Source organism: Hyla sarda, chromosome 1 (assembly GCF_029499605.1).
Source record: "Hyla sarda isolate aHylSar1 chromosome 1, aHylSar1.hap1, whole genome shotgun sequence".
NCBI lineage: Eukaryota > Metazoa > Chordata > Amphibia > Anura > Hylidae > Hyla > Hyla sarda.
In genome coordinates this window covers 144,330,162-144,347,027 of record NC_079189.1, presented here as the reverse complement: position 1 = coordinate 144,347,027, position 16,866 = coordinate 144,330,162, and the positions used below count along the sequence as shown (strand labels likewise).

At 40.9% G+C, this 16,866-nt stretch overlaps 1 protein-coding gene across 1 annotated transcript in view; it reads left to right on the top strand.

The window, feature by feature from the left end:
- The first annotated feature begins 396 nt into the window (after positions 1–396).
- Positions 397–16,866, top strand: part of FHIP1A (FHF complex subunit HOOK interacting protein 1A) — a 260,100-nt gene continuing 243,630 nt past the window's right edge. The window contains exon 1 of the mRNA XM_056562809.1: positions 397–712. The gene's annotated coding sequence lies outside the window, so the exon portion shown is untranslated. The remainder of the gene's footprint in view (positions 713–16,866) is intronic.

Below are 16,866 nucleotides of genomic sequence, written 5' to 3'. Positions count from 1 at the left end.
CAAATAGGCAGGACTCAGAGATCGATGGGAGCAGTCCACAGTCAAAGATCAGCAATCGTCCTATGTCTAGAGAAGCTTACACAAAGATTGTTTGGTGTCATAAGTAGTTCTTTTGTATCAGTTTGTTTATCTCTAGTTGTTCATTAACTGTAAGCTGTCAGCTATTGTCTGCTTTTGTTGCTCTTGTCTTCATATAGGCTACAAGTCAAAATATGGTAATAAGGAGCTGTGATCAGTGGCCTCATATTGCAAAGGAGGAGTAACACAATTCACACACCTTAGCCAAGGGATCTGCAGGTCTGACAACTCCTCCCTGTGCTATCCAGTTCTCCCCCTCCCCCTCCGGCCTTCCCTGTTCCTAAGTCAGAAACAAATTCTCAGCCTGTATACTAATCCTGTGTCTCTCCTCCCCACCCATACATGCAATCTGCTCTTGTGTATTTCATGTTTGTAAGGGGTGAGGATAAACCTGCGAGAAGCTTACCAGTCTAGTCTCTTACTGACAATCCCTCAGCATCTTGGATTACATTGTAAGGCTGTGTTTCTTGTCTCAGGAGAGTTTACCTGGCTCGCTTACCTGTCTGCGCAGTGTGTGTGATCAGTAAACCTGCCTGTGGTGCCTCAAGTGTTCTTTGCCTAGGAAAACTTTACTTACTGCATGTTATAGGATCATCCTATTAAGAAACTTCATATCCCAGGCTGGAGTGCACAGGTATGATGAGACATTTTTGTCATTTTGTAGAGTTTGTGGTTATGTCATATAATCTTGTGTGTTGCTGTTGCTCGTTGTTGCGTAAAAAGCATTGTTGTGATGTAATGCTCAGTCATGCCAGAAAATATTACCATACAATATACAATTCTAAGCAAAGAAGAAAGTAGAAAACAAGTAGAACTTAGCAGGGCCATTTTTATAGCTCATACTGCTCTCGGCACTCAGACAGAATACACCTTAGTGAATTCACATGTGTCAGAATTTTTTTAGGCAGATCTGTCACAATGCAGGAAACTGTATGTGTTCCATGTGGATATTGTGTCCCCCTATACACAGAATGTGGTTAAATCAACCACAAATCTATAACATAATGAATGATCATACTGTGGCTGCAAATCTACAGGTACATTTTGCAGCAGTTCTTGCCCATGGGGTTTCAAACAAGGGGGAAAAATATTTTTTTTTCTCCAGGTCACAGCATAGAGGGAGCAGCTACATCAAACGTATTTATCATTTTTTACTTACTGGAGTGCTGCCCCCCCCCCCCCCTCAACAATGCTGCCCTAGGCACAGGCCCATGGGTGCCTAATGGCAAATATGAATATGAAACAGTGAGCACAAGTTGTGTGATTTCTATGTGTAAATATATCATAGTATTTTATTACGATTTTGCTGCTATATTGCTACCTGTGAAACAGATAAAGGTTAACATTATTGTTTTAATTAAAGGAGTAGTCTTGATATGATGCTCCGTTGTGCATATATGGAGAGTCCCCCACTATGAACCTCACTTTGTGGTCAACTGAGAAAAAAAAAATATTATATGGCCCTCATTCATTTAAATGGTCACTGTGGAATTCTACATTTTGCTGGCTGCTGATGAAAACATGAGTAACCATCCACAGTTTTACCATGTCACAACAGCTGGTCGCAGGTTGTTAATGAAGCCAGGGAAGAAACCACTGTAAGAAACCTCTGACAGCAACTATCTTCTTAAGTAAACATTAGATGGCCGGCAAAAACCAGCAGGTTTGGCCTACAGTTATTCAATGTGTAAGGCAAGCTTCCAGATAGAACATCTTATATGACCTGTTTTACTGATGTAGATAATTAAATATACTTAGACCTGTATGTAGCTATCACATCTACGGTCTATAGTATATGGGTATGCATTGGTAAACAATGAACATCTAAACAAGGTACTCAATGAGACAGTGTGATTTAGAAACTTAGAGTCTGTTTTGAGAAACTTTAGCTTCATTTGACTAAATGTATCGCACCCCTTTAAAGTTTTGTTTCAGGCTCCAGTAATTAATTAAATACATGGATATGTTAGTATATCTTCTACCATTGGCAGCCATACTAGTTCTCATAAAATAATTATTTGCCACTCAGACATCAAGACGGTTGTTTTTTTTTTCTTCTCATGTCAAACTAGCTATCAAAGTAAGAGACTGTCCCCATCTATATCACCAAGCAAAGACATGCTCGATTGAACTTGTGAAACTGCCATGGATGTGTAAGACTTAGAACATTCATGCTATTTTTTACCTATCTTATTAGAAAAAGTAATCATAAAAAATTCTAAGAAGTGAATTTCAGCACCAAAATAATTTAGGCAGGAAGAGGCTAACTTCTTGTTCTAGTTGAGATCGAGTAGAAATGAATGTTGCTGGAAAAATCAATAGTATTGTACCACACCAAACAGAAGTAGACAGAATACAAATTGGCACCGATATAGCTAAAAATTTCCCTGCTTGCTGCATAGGGATTATTGGGGCATGCTGTAATTAAACCGGGATCATGGAAGGTGCTTACGCCGAATAACAACATATCGGTAAATGTAAACGCATGAAGATAGGTAATGGAGCACTCATCCGGTAAAACATCTTAGGCTGCCAGGTTGACAATGACGCATGATCATCTCTTGGCGGGGAGGCGGTGAATGGTCCGGGGGGAGCTCAGACGCCAGCTCTGAGCTCCCCCCAGGCCATCCACCGCCTCCCCGCCAAGAGATGATCATGCATCATTGACAACTTGCCAGCCTGGTATGTTTTATCGGGTGAGTGCTCCATTACCTATCTTCATGCGTTTACAGTTGCTGGAAAAATGATTTGAAGTGACCCTGTCATTATGTTGTCAAGCTTGGAGAGATGCATAGAAAACACTGGATGGTACAATTGTTAAGGTTACTTTAAGACTCTTAAGGCATTGTAGAGTAATCTGTCAAATGCAGCTACCTCTCTACCAGGCCAAACCCTGATAACTTATGGAAGCTGCCATGACAACTTTAATATTTTATGAGGGTAAACAGAACATTGGTGCACTATATAAAACAGATAGAGCACTTATGCCTTATACTGTAAAGTATATATAGTTTCAAAGTTATCACAGCTCATTTATCAAATGTTTTGGGCACTTCAATGGGTTTTTCTATATCCATTTTCACAGGCTGTTGCATTCGGCTTGTACTTACCTGCAATCATGATGCATTGTGTACTCGAGAACATCTGAAAGGCTGTCATACACAATTCAAAGTGCCTTTTCATGTGTGTCTTGTAATTTTATAAAGAATTATCTGAGATCTTATCCTTCCTAATTACATTTGCTTGAACATAATGAGATACATTTACTTCTTTCTTGATGAAGCAGTTATTTCAACATGAGAGTTCTATGGTGTACATAGCTTTTTTTTTATTTTTATCTATTTGTAGGACCTAGGGACAAGTATCATTCATTTTGTACCTTTAGCTGCAATAAATTACTGAAGTGGCAACTGTTTTCATGTATTCATCTGCATTCAGCTAATACTGTCTGCACTTAAAAGTCATCAACCAAAACCAGAGTTTATAAAATATTATGCACCTATTTTTCTTGTCTGTTAAAGAGATTTTTGGTAGTTTAATTAAAAAACAAAACAAAAACGATAACATAAAACCCTTTATTCTGCCCTAAATTCACTAGTACCCTTACCACTCTGTTGCTTTAATACTGTTACCACTCAGCTGGCTTCAGTGGTCATAAACCTTGCATGCAGGAAGAAACTTTTCAGGCCATAAATTGCCTGCTGGGTCGTGTGCACAACGTTTTTGAAGATATTACAGCACTTTCAGCAGGAGACCCCACAGTGGTGGTGAATTTAGGGGGGAGTAAAGGTTTTTTTTTTTTTTTTTTTTATCCTTATAACAGACTACTGGAAAACCTATTAAAGTCCTTTATTTGTGCAAAATGTGCAACTTCCGGGGTGTTTACGATGGTGTAGGTGTCACTTACAGGCCAAGGGGCCGCCGAAAGATGCACCTGATCCTTCTCTGGTGGGGTTTACTGTATACTGCATGATATCCTTTTTGTGGTGGTCCAAAGTATAGGAAAGTATAGGAAACTATGATTTTGTATGCGATGAAAAAAAAAGCACAAAATCACATTCTTATGGCCGTTGTCAAGTGTGTGGCCTGTTCACAAAATGTGACGTGAGCCTATCTTTGCAATTGTTGTTGTTATTGTAGAAGGCCCTAATAGAAAATGCCTTGTGTAAACTAAACACCTTCAATCTTTATTGCTGACGTGTTTGACTAATATGAATCATTACCTGTATATTAGAATAATAATAATTTGACAGAAACTGACTCAGTTGTCCTTTGTAAGATATTAATCTCTATTTGTACCAGGCTATTTATCTTCTGGTGCTAGAACTCAGCCCCATACTGTACTCCTCAAAACTCTCCTGACATAATCCAGCATGCCATATTTTCAGTGACCTTTCTCAAAAGAAATGTGTCGTTGTAAGAATCGGAATGCTTCTGCTTAATTTAACACAGTTAAGATTTGTGCTTGTAAGTGGGCAAAATAATAATATCTATTATCGAGCCTTTCAGTCACCATAATTCTACTCTGTTAGAGAGAAACAATAACTAACATTAAAACTTGGGATAGACTTCCAAAGAGTGGCGAGTCTCCATGGCGCTGACCTGGAACGGACACGTCAGGTAAGTAGAAAGGGGATTTTATTGGGATAATGCAACGCGTTTCACTGCGCTTGCGCGGTGAAACGCGTTGCATTATCCAAATAAAATCACCTTTCTACTTACCTGACGTGTCCGTTCCTGGTCAGCGCCGTAGAGACCCGCCACTCTTTGGAAGTCTATCCCCAGTTGCTGTCTACTTGGTTGGGAGGCTGCAGACTGGACCCTATCGCTCACTCAAGCTTACCATTGTTGTGTGTGAGTCCACACAACCACCTGGGGTAAGAGGCTTGCAAAATCATTCCTTTTGCCATATCCACCTGGGTGGTTTACGCTGTGGAGCGCTCTCTTTTGTTTTTATAGTTAACATTAAAACTTGTCCTGGTATTATCAAAAGTGACATCTCATCTCGCACTAACATACTGTAGTATTACTTTTCTCTTTTCATGAAATGCAGCAGCTAACCTTTATTTTACTATCTTTTAAAGAGATGTCATTTAACAAACCCCTACACAATCGGAAAACCGGGCAAATTTAATGCTCTACAAAATGAAAGTATTAAAAATGTATTCAAAATAGGAAACTGGTTATAGGAAATGAAGATAAATCACTGGATACTGTATAAAATAGGACAACCAACACCCAAGGGCAGCACAGCACCATCAGCTCTCCCAGCTCTGAATTAGGTAAATTATAATTCCTATACTATACAATGTATGCTCTGTATGACCTTGTAAAAGTCTACCACTGACTGTCCCATAGCTATCTCATGTATATATCCAACTAAAACAATTGTTTAGTTTAAGAAATTAGTTTACAGGGGGTCTCCTGTAAAATCTCTCTTGATCATCCTGGAGGGAGGTGTAAGGTTCATATCACTCTGGAGAACCTGCCCTATGTTACACAAAAAAACATTGATTTGATTGGGTTCTATGTATTGATTAATTTGTCCTATGGTGGCGGTACAAGACAGTTGAACCCCTAAGGGAAGAAACAGAGGGAGCCTTGGCCATAGATAGCATGTATTCTGCACAGATTTCACTAAAAGAGTGAGCAAGATCATTCTTGGAAAGTGGCAGAAGCTCTGTGTGGACTGTGTGGCAGATTTCCGTTAACAGCAATGGGATTCTGCTGCACCAGAATTTCTGAGCGCAATTTCTTAGCAGAATTGTGCTATAAAATGCCTCAGTTTCCTCAGTTTGAACCTCCCCCCTTAACCCCTTAAAAGGGTTCTCTGCCCCTAGACATCTTATCCCCTATCCAAAGGATAGGGGATAAGATGTCAGATCGCCAGGGTCCCGCTGCTGGGGACCCCAGGAATCGCTGCTGCAGCACCCCGCTATCATTACTGCGCAGAGCGAGATCGCTCTGCACGTAGTGACGGGCAATACAGGGGCCGGAGCATCGTTACGTCATGGCTCCGCCCCTCGTGATGTCACGGCCCGCCCCCGTCAATACAAGTCTATGGGAGGGGGCGTGGCGGTCGCCCCCTACCATAGACTTGCATTAAGGGGACGGGCCGTGATGTCATGAGGGGCGGAGCCATGACGTCACGCTGCTCCTGCCCTTGTATCGCCCGTCATTACGCACAGAGCGAACTCGCTCTGTGCAGTAATGATGGCGGGGGGCCGCAGCGGCGATCCCCAGGGTCCCCAGCAGCGGGACCGCGGCGATCTAACATCTTATCCCCTATCCTTTGGATAGGGGATAAGATGCCAGGGGCGGAGTACCCCTTTAAGGACCAAGCCCATTTTGACCTTAAGGACCAGAGCATTTTTTGTCACTATAAGCATTAATAACTCTGGGATGCTTTTACTTATGAATTTGATTCCGAGATTTTTCGTGACATATTCTACTTTAACACAGTGGTAATTTATTGTCCATACTTGCATCATTTCTTGGTGAAAAATTCAAAAATTTCATGAAGAATTTGAAAATGTTGCATTTTTCTAACTTTGAAGCTCTCTGCTTGTAAGGAAAATTGACATTCCAAATAAATTATATATTGATTCACATATACAATATGTCTACTTTATGTTTGCATCATAAAGTTGAAATTTTTTTAACTTTTGGAAGACATCAGAGGGCTTCAAAGTTCAGCAGCAATGTCGGGAAGTCAGATGTGTAAATATTATATATATATTTTTTTTCTAAAATGCAGTTTTCCCCCCCAAATTTACAATTTTTACAAGCGTTAATAGGAGAAAACGACCCCCACAATTTGTAACCCCATTTCTTCTGAGTATGGAAATACCCAATGTGTGGATGTAAAGTGCTCTGCTGGCGCACTACAGGGCTCAGAAGAGCAGGAGCGGCATTTAGCTTTAGGAGAGAGAATTTGGCTGGAATTTAAGGCCATTTGCGTTTACAAAGCCCCCCGTGGTGACAGAACAGTGGACCCCCCACATGTGACCCCATTTTGGAAACTACAACCCTCACTGAATGTAATAAGGGGTGCAGTGATCATTTACACCCCACAGGTGTCTGACAGATTTTTGGAACAATGGCACGTCAAAATTAAAAATGTAATTTTTCATTTGCACAGCTCACTGTTCCAAAAGTCTGTCAAACGCCAGTGGGGTGAACTACAATGCTCAGAAGAGAAGGAGCACCATTGAGCTTTTGGAGAGAGAATTTGTTTGGAATGAAAGTCGGGGGCCATGTGTGTTTACAAAGCCCTCATGCTACCAGAACAGTGGACCCCCCTACATGTGACCCCATTTTGTAAACTACACCCCTCACGGAATATAATGAATGGTGTAGTGAGTATTTACACCCCACTGGCGTTTTGACAGACTTTTGGAACTGTCAAATGAAAAATTGAATTTTTCATTTTTACGGACCATTGTTCCAAAAATCTGTCAGACACCTGTAGGACGTAAATGCTCACTGCACCCCTTATTACCTTCTGTGAGGGGTGTAGTTTCCAAAATGGGGTCACATGTGGAGGGGTGTTCCTCCAGCTCCAGCTGTTGCAAAACTACAACTCTCAACATGCAGTGACAGCAGAAGGGCATGCTGGGACTTGTAGTTATGCAAAATCTGGAGGCATACTACTACAACTTCCAGCATGCCCTGTGGCTGTCCGTGCATGCTGGGGGTTGTAGTTATGCAACAGCTGGAGGCACACTGGTTGCAAAACACAGAGTTTGTTACTTAACTCAGTGTTTCCCAACCCATGGGCCTCCAGCTGTTGCAAAACTACAACTCCTAGCATGTATGGTCTATCAGCGTATACTGGGTTTTATAGTTTTGCAACAGCTGGAGGCACAGAGGTTGGGAGACTCAGAGTTAGGAAACAGATAATGTTTCCAAACCAATGTGCCTCCAGTTGTTGCAAAACTACAACTCCCAGCATGCCCAGACAGCCAAAGGGCATGCTGGGAGTTGTTGTTTTGCAAAAACTGGAGGAGAACAGTTTGGAGACCACTGTGCAGTGGTGTCCAAACTGTAGCCCTCCAGATGTTGCAAAACTTCAACTCCAAGCATGTCCAGACTGCCTAGGCATGCTGGGAGTTGTTGTTCTCTGTAGCTAGGTGTGCAGTGTGGTCCTTCAGATGTGGCTCATTCCTACACATACATAAGGTGGGTTACTTTGTTTAGACATCACTCCCCTAAGGAAGTTGCTCATAGCAACGGAACGCGTGGGGTCTGGTGGAGCATGGATTCCCTATTACACATTTCTGTATGCAATTGCCATTAGGATACAGGTCTCTTTATACTTGACTTGGATGCACTTTATTTTCACTCTGCAACTATTATTTTTAATACTCTACATTACATTTCCTAGAGATAGGCAGTCGGGGGATTCTTAAGCATTGGGTCTGTGAAAATATTGATGCATCCATTTGTTGTCATTTATTTTCTGACTAATGGTTTTTTATACTCAGGTGCTTATTGTACTGTTTTGATCCATGCTCCAGGAGGGAGAGCGTCTGGCCCCCTCCAGTGTTTGTCTTGGTGTTCTTCTTACAGGACATCTTTTATGTGATTTTAGCTTATGTTTTTTTGTATGTGATGGCAACTTAATAAAATTTGATATGTTTATAGCATATTGGTTTCTATTTACTCTTTTTGGGTGTGCAGTACATTACAGGGGTAGCCTCTTTTTCTTGCTTAGTGCTGGAGTTGTAGTCCGGCAACATCTGAAGGGCCAGATGTTACAGAACTCCCAGAATTTCTGGACTGTCTGGGCATGCTGAGAGTTGTAGTTTTGCAACATCTGGAAGAGCACAGATTGGAGACCAGCAAAACTAAAACTCCCAGCATGCCCGGACAGCCAAATGCTGGGGGTTGTAGTTATGCAACAGCTGGAGGCACACTGGTTGCAAAACACAGAGTTTGTTACTTAACTCAGTGTTACCCAACCCATGGGCCTCCAGCTGTTGCAAAACTACAACTCCTAGCATGCATGGTCTGTCAGTGCATGCTGGGAGTTATAGTTTTGCAACAGCTGGAGGCACATGGGTTGGGAGTTAGGAAACAGACAATGTTTCCCAACCAGTTGTTTCTGGTCCCAGGTTAGTGCCGCCAGTCTCCCCCACCACATTGGCCCGCACAACTCTCAGGGACATCTTCCCCCGCTCTGTCCGGACTTCTAGGGGCGGGCAGAATGGGGGATCTGAACCCCCCCCCCCAGTCAGCTGAGACACTGTGATTGATTTAAAGGTACCAATCACAGTGATCGCTGACCAGGACGATTCACATATGGTCCTGGGGGGCCTTGCAGAAGTTGTCACCCACCAGTAACAGCAGGACTTCTGCCTGTTAACCCGTGCAATGCCACGCATCGTCGGGTTAACTGAATTACTTATATAAACATCAGGATGCGCGAACTAGCTGCATAACCTGATGTTTATATAAGTCATTCTGCGGGAAGGGGTTAAAGAAGCAATTTCTTTCATTCTCACTGCCTCTCTGCAATTGCTCCCTTCTCCTGCTTCGCCTCTGTCCCTCATAGTCTTTGAAGGACATTAACTGTATCCTGATCTCTCAGTATGTGGATCATGTGTATGGATTTTTATTAGGGAACTGGGAGTGTGGGAGTGAAAAAAGAGGCAATATTCTGTAATAAGATAAATTACAAAGTTGGTTATCTCTGTTTATACTATTGATTTATGGAAAAAGAGTTAAAACTCCAAATTTTTTGAGCTTTCTAATCTTGGTAAAATGTGACAAAAGGAGCAAGTACTGACAGCTCAGCATATTAATGCATATTTTCTCATATAAGCAATGACCTGTTTATCTTCTGTCTGTATTATCAGCAGTGCTGCGATCATGCTATTAACTATTAATTGTTAGCTCTTTGACACAGATGAGGGAGATTGACCAAAACCTGCAACCAAGCACTTTTAAAAAGGCCATTGAAAAATGAAAGAAGCAATCTGATTGGTTGCTATAGGTAATTGCTCCACTTTATCTCTACACAGGTTTTGATAAATCTCCCCCAGAGTCTTTAGAAGTTTTGAGCCACAGTGCTGAATTACATACCGTATATACTCGAGTATAAGCCGAGTTTTTCAGCATGATTTTTCGTGCTGAAAACGCCCCCCTCGGCTTATACTCGAGTGAACTCTCTGCCGTTCAATCCCTTTCAGTAGTCTTCAACCTGCGGACCTCTAGATGTTGCAAAACTACAACTCCCAGCATGCCCAGACAGCCATCGGCTGTCCGGGCATGCTGGGAGTTATAGTTTTGAAACATCTGGAGGTCCACAGGTTGAAGACCACTGCGGCCTTCGTCATCATCCAGACTCCCCTTTAGTTTTCTACTCACCTCCCCTCGGTGGGAAGGAAGGGTGAGCTGGTCCGGGCCATCTATGCTGCAGGGACCGTCTGGTGGGGAGGGTTAGTCGTTCCGGGCTGTCCATTTTCACTGGGAGGCCCTCTTCTCTGCTCCGGGCCGGCCCCGGAAAAGTGACATTGCCTTGACGACAACACACAGGGACGTTCATGCACAGGGACATCCCTGTGTGTCGTCGTCAAGGCAACGTCACTAGTCCGGGGCCGGGCCCGGGAGTTGTAGTTTTGCAACATCTGGAGGTCCGCAGGTTGAAGACCACTGAAGGGATTGACAGGCTGTGATGATGAAGGGGGGGGGGATGATGACGGGGGTGATAATGACGGGGGTGATGATGACAGGGTGATCATGACAGGGTGATGATGATGGGGGTGTTAATGACGGGGGTCTGGATGATGACAGGGGGGATGATGACATGGGAAGATGATGTATTTCCCACCCTAGGCTTATAGTCGAGCCAATAACTTTTCCTGGGTTTTTGGTGTTAAATTAGGGGCCTCGGCTTATATTCGGGTCGGCTTATACTTGAGTATATACGGTAATTTTCTATTTTTAATCTATGAATGTTTAGAACATTTTATCTAGATATTTATCTGCAGGATGTCCCTCTTTAGTAATAAATACACATGCTAGTTTTTTTATGTTGTTAATTTTTTTCTGAAACTGCTCTAAGACAATGAGGGAGATTTATCAAACCATGCACACTGCAGACATTCCAAGCATGGCAGACGCCAACTCAGTTAGTCGTCACCCGGACCAAATGCACCATCTCCATAGATAGCGATTCATTTCCAACGCCAGAAATTGAATTTCTGCACCGTGTAGAGTCCCATTGAAAGCAATTGATGCCTGATGAAGCTGCGCATGTGCAGCGAAACGCGTTGCATCTAATAAACCCAACTTGATTTTATGCTGCACTCCTCCTGGTTCCTCTATCCAGCGCCGACATCTCCTACTACACGGTCAAATTGCTTATCCATTGAAAGCAATGGCAGGCTTCTGCAAAGGCATTTTTCTGCTGGATTCCGCTAAAAATTATTATTATTTTTTTTTATAAAATTCTTTTTGTATGTACAGATAGAAAACTACAGAAAATGCAGAATATAAAAATAATATCATTGGAATATTAAGCTGATTTGTAGTAAACCCATAGCAAACCAAACTCAGCTTTCATTTCACAAGAGACAATATGAGAAATGAAAGCTGAGCTGTGCTACGTTGCTAAGGGCAACAACGAGAATCTTACTGAGAGACAGCTTGATAACTCTCTCAATGTTTCTATTCTTGTATTATGCATCTTCTGGTTTTATACCTGTTTATCAATCTTCATGGTCATGTTATGAAGATACATTTTTATTTTTTATTATTTAATGTGATTAAAATATTTTCCTGCTGTAACATTGATGGGACTATTTTAGGTCCTGTTAAACTGGTTAGGGTGACCTGACACAAACTGCAGTAATTGTATTCTGTGGTCTTGTAATATTGATTTTTAAGACATAGAATTATGACATTGAGCATTAGACATTACTATAAAGTGATGAAGATAAACAGGTTAGTTTGTGTGCAGACTATATCAGCAAAAAGAGTACAGCTCATGGTCATTGTCTACATTTTGATCGTGTGAATGTGCTGGCAATATATACAACATTTGCACGTAGTTCAGTCGTCATACATTGCCTCAAATCATTTGTAGAAGGGGTTTTCTCAGTTAACAAAAATTCCTATACGCTGGCATTGGCTGCTGAACCAGTGTTCCCCACTGGTAGTGCTGCAGTGACATTTCCATACACCGTGCATGTAATTCTGCAGCCAGTCACTGACTATGTCCATAGGCGCATCCATATGTCAATATTCATGATGGGAAGTGGATTGTAGATTTGTGAATCTTCTCTAAGAAGGCAGTTTGAGCCCCTTGAATATAACAGCGAAATAAACATTCTTTTCGTTTCTTATGTCAGGAAAAGTAATATAATGTAAATTCTGACTATGCCAGCATTTTCTTATGGATTCCCTTGAGCTGAGTTACACATTTCATTAAGAGTAGACTGGAGACTTAAATAATACCAATGTACTCTGTGCTTGTTCTGACACATGGGTATTAATCTACTTTAGAATTTTCTCTTCATTCTCTGTTCCCCATTGTTAAGTAGTATTTTTTCTAAGTTCTATCAAGCTGCTTTTTTCCTATGGTCACAGAGGACCGGTTCCAATTGTATAATTAATATCTCCAGTTGTCTATCTGAGGAGCTGGGTATTGCAATTTCCACTAAGACTGAAGATTGCTAACATGCCTAGAATATTTATTTGTGCAGTTAAAGTTAGAACGTCTTCCCAAGATCTGTCATATAGGATTAAGTTTTATTTAAGTGCTCTTATAAATTCTCTACAGGTAGCACTTCATCCATGTGTATCTTCATGTAATAGGATTGTGATTGCTAACTAGGCAGAGACAGGAAGATATATAGAGTGAGTGCAATAGGTGGTTCTTGCCTTTAGCAAATCACATCTAAAATCAAATTACTTGACCCGTTCTTTATAGAAATTACACTGTTTTCTTTATTTTCTGCTAGTGTCTCATTACCCATTTGTGGATAAAGAATATAGCTAGTGTAATGTCATAAATCACTGAAAAATACAAACCCTCATTTAAGCTGCTTTATCATAATCCTATTCTACCAAAGAAAGAGTAAATACAAAACAACTTGATTAAATTCTAAAGAGGTTGACCTTCATGGTAACATATAAACATACTATACACATTGTAGTGATAAATATAGACCATAAACAAGATCATAAACTGGATGGATAAATGCCCACAAACCACCATAACAATACATAAAGGAGGGGCAATGTATTGTCTTTTGGTCACTTCAGCTGGTCACTGGCATTAGTTCTCCTAAACCAGTTATACTTGTAGACCGGATTCCTGCCACTGGAGCCCAAGTGGGGCTCTCCGCTGACACCTCTGTCTATGTCAGGAACTGTCCTGAGCAGGAGCAAATCCCCATAGCAAACCTCTCCTGCTCTGGACAGTTCCTGACATGGACAGAGGTGTCAGCAGAGAGCACTGTGGTCAGACAGAAAAGAACTCAAGAAAGAAACACAACTTGATGTGCAGCATTTAGCAGCTGATAAATACTGAAAGGATTAAGATTTTTTTTAGTAGAAGTAATTTATAAATCTGTTTAACTTTCTGGCACCAGTTGATAAAAAAAAAAAAATTCCACTGGAGTACCCCTTTAATCACCCCCTTTTTCAATTTTTCTAATGAAAAAAAAAATACAAGAATGACAGATACTGTATTTGCTCGATTATAAGATATTTAAACTTTGGATCTTATTGCTTGATACTTTATGTCCATTCTCCCATTTCATATCCAATCTCCACCATTCTATGTCCATTTCTCTCATTCAATGTTTATTACTTTATTTTATGCCTCCATATACCATGTCCCCTCACAGCATGTCCCCTCACTGCATGTTTACTTGTTCCATGTAGAATACGGTACCATGTACCATTCCTTCCTTGGTGCTCTGCTGATGTACAGGGTGGGCAATTTATATGGATACACCTTAATAAAATGGGAATGGTTGGTGATATTAACTTCCTGTTTGTGGCACATTCGTATATGTGAGGGGGGAAACTTTTCAAGATGGGTGGTGACCATAGCGGCCATTTTGAAGTCGAACATTTTGAATCCAACTTTAGTTTTTTCAATAGGAAGAGGGTCATGTGACACATCAAACTTTATTGGGAATTTCACAAGAAAAACAATGATGTGCTTGGTTTTAACGTAACTTTATTCTTTCATGAGTTATTTACAAGTTTCTGACCACTTATAAAATGTGTTCAATGTGCTGCCCATTGTGTTGGATTGTCAATGCAACCCTCTTCTCCCATTCTTCACACACTGATAGCAACACTGCAGTAGAAATGCTAGCACAGGCTTCCAGTATCCATAGTTTCAGGTGCTGCACATCTCGTATCTTCACAGCATAGACAATTACCTTCAGATGACCCCAAAGATAAAAGTCTAAGGGGGTCAGTCTTGGGGGCCATTCAACTGGCCCATGACGACCAATCCACTTTCCAGGAAACTGTTCATCTAGGAATACTCGGACCTGACACCCATAATGTGGTGGTGCACCATCTAGCTGGAAAAACTCAGGGAACATGCCAGCTTCAGTGCATAAAGAAGGAAACACATCATCATGTAGCAATTTCGCATATCCAGTGGCCTTGAGGTTTCCATTGATGAAGAATGGCCCCACTATCATTGTACCCCATATACCACACCATACCATCAATTTTTGTGTTCCAACAGTCTTGGAGGGATCTATCCAATGTGGGACCATCAATTTTTGTGTTCCAACAGTCTTGGAGGGATCTATCCAATGTGGGTTAGTGTCAGACCAATAGCGGTGGTTTTGTTTGTTAACTTCTTCATTCACATAAAAGTTTGCCTCATCACTGAACAAAATCTTCTGCGTAAACTGAGGGTCCTGTTCCAATTTTTGTTTTGACCATTCTGCAGCACCTGAAACTACGGATACTGGAAGCCTGTGCTAGCATTTCTCCTGCGGTGTTGCTATCAGTGTGTGAAGAGTGGGAGAAGAGGGTTGCATTGATAATCCAACACAATGGGCAGCACATTGAACACATTTTATAAGTGGTCAGAAACTTGTAAATAACTCATGAAAGAATAAAGTTGCGTTAAAACCAAGCACATCATTGTTTTTCTTGTGAAATTCACAATAAGTTTGATGTTTCACATGACCCTCTTCCTATTGAAAAAACAAAAGTTGTATTCAAAATGGCCGCCATGGTCACCACCTATCTTGAAAAGTTTCCCCCCTCACATATACTAATGTGCCACAAACAGGAAGTTAATATCACCAACCTTTCCCATTTTATTAAGGTGTATCCATATAAATGGCCCACCCTGTAGAAAAGAATGCTGAGAGGAACTGACATAATCAAGTGAAAGATCACTTTCTTCCAGCTTTAGGCTGGGAAGTGCGCATCGGAGCTGGGCTGCCGCCTAAGAGGAGCCAGGAGTTGGGACGCTGATGAAGAGAAGCCGAGCCTCTAGAGCTTGGTAATGAATGAAATATGCAAAAATTAGTTTTCTGCTGAAAAAAATCTTGTATAATTGAGCAAATTTCGTATTTGGTAACTTTTGATCCCATAAAGTTAATGGTCTGAATGCAAGACCATACTAAAGTCCATATTGCTGATTTTTGATCACACCACATCCCATAAAAATGGAATTAAAGTGATCAAAATGTCCTATCAAAACAAAAATATTATCGAGATCGCTGATGTCTGCCATTAGCAGCAGATCCACAGCTGGGACCCACAGTCTATGATGCAAATGCATCTCCTGCGCTTGCTTCATAGTTCTGTTTCCTTTCAAACATGTGCCAAGCACCAGGCAGCTAGGACATACAGGTACTTTCTGCATCTTCTAGAGATTAAGCATACTTATTTTGTTAAAAAAGTTCTATTTTTTAAATAAGTACAATAATAGAAAACCTGTGTAAATATGGGCATCATCTCAATTGCATTGATCCACAGAATAAAGATAACATGTCAGTTTCATTGTAAAGTGCACTGCATAAACCCCCCTCCTCCCCGCCACCCAAAAAAAAAAGTTTTAAAACTGCGGATTTGTTTTCCAACTCCCCCCACAACTAATATTCTTTTTTCATTTTGTCGTACATTTCATGGTAAAATGAAAGGTGTAAAATGAAAAGTACAAATGGTTCTGCAAAAAACAAGCCCTCATATGAGTCTAAAGATGGACATTTAGCTGTGTCCTTAGGGCCATAATAGACAGTGTCCTTAAAGGGTTAAACATTAGGCTATGCCCATATGTAATGTGTGTTAATTTGTGCTGGAAAATGCTTCCTTATTAAACATGCCCATGGCCTATAACAGGTACGAAATATGATTTTTTTTTCTCTTCTAAATAGCGAGATATTAGCCCTGTAATAAATTACATTTGCTATTGGAGGAGATCGCAGTTGATAAATTCATCACCACTGCACAAGACTAACCCTTAACATACGGCCTTTATGCTCTTTTTTAAAAATAAGTGTAAATCGAAAAGGCACAAAAAATAGCCTGAGGCGCAGCGCTGCGCCTAAAAAGAGACAAATCTACACACAAAAAAAGCTCTAAAGACAATGATAAATGCCCCCATATGAGAGGGAATTCTTCAGAACAGACTCTTATCCCTTTGTGAAAAAGTTTAAAGGTTTATATAGAGGTACAGTAAAAAGAAAAAAAAAAGAGTTTAAGAGAGAAATAAAAAATACATCTGCTTATGGAATCATAAGAATCATAAGAAATAAAAAATACATCTGCTTATGGAATCATAAGAGTTGT